Genomic DNA, 592 nt, shown 5'->3' on the forward strand with positions numbered 1-592 from the left:
TAAAAAATGCACTTGAAACACTATCGAAATTAGGATTTTGGATCCATTGGAGCGGGACTACAAAAAGGCTCTGACAGGGTGTTGAGAGCTCAGTCTAAGGTAAATAATCCTTTATTTGCTCCAGGTTGTGACTCACACAGTCGGTATCCAGGTTCCAGCTGTGCAGGGCGAGTTCAGGTGAGCTGAGTTAACACTGACACACCTGAGGAAATGTGTCCAGGTTCCTGCTCCTGCCCTGTGGGCTGAGCCCGTGGTTTAAAGGTCTCTCTGTCGCTGGGACACAGAGATGGGAATTGCGGCTCCTTGGACAGGAGAGGGTGCTCCAGGAGCATGGAAAAATGCATTAAGAGCAGCCAAGTTCCTCTGGAAGGGAAAAAAAAAAACCACACAAGGATAAAAGCTTGCTTGGCTACAGCACAGAGGAACAGACAGAGGTTTTCAGACTCTGGGATCTACCACCTCTTTTTCTCCCAGATTCCCACTAAGTGACCGAGATGAGGTCACTGTCATAGAATCCTGGAATGGTTTGGGTTGGAGGAACCTTAAACCCCATCCAATCCCACCCCCTGTCAAAGGCAGGGACACCTTCCAC

General features: G+C 49.2%; 1 protein-coding gene across 4 annotated transcripts in view; it reads left to right on the forward strand.

The window, feature by feature from the left end:
* The window catches only part of NPW (neuropeptide W), a 10,505-nt gene that overhangs the window by 623 nt on the left and 9,290 nt on the right, over nt 1-592 (forward strand). For all 4 annotated transcript variants that reach the window (XR_003534340.1, XR_003534337.1, XR_003534338.1 and 1 more), the window contains exon 2: nt 125-177. The gene's annotated coding sequence lies outside the window, so the exon portion shown is untranslated. The remainder of the gene's footprint in view (nt 1-124; nt 178-592) is intronic.

The sequence above is a fragment of the Neopelma chrysocephalum genome, unplaced genomic scaffold, assembly GCF_003984885.1.
Source record: "Neopelma chrysocephalum unplaced genomic scaffold, ASM398488v2 Primary Assembly neopelma1_65b, whole genome shotgun sequence".
Classification (NCBI taxonomy): domain Eukaryota; kingdom Metazoa; phylum Chordata; class Aves; order Passeriformes; family Pipridae; genus Neopelma; species Neopelma chrysocephalum.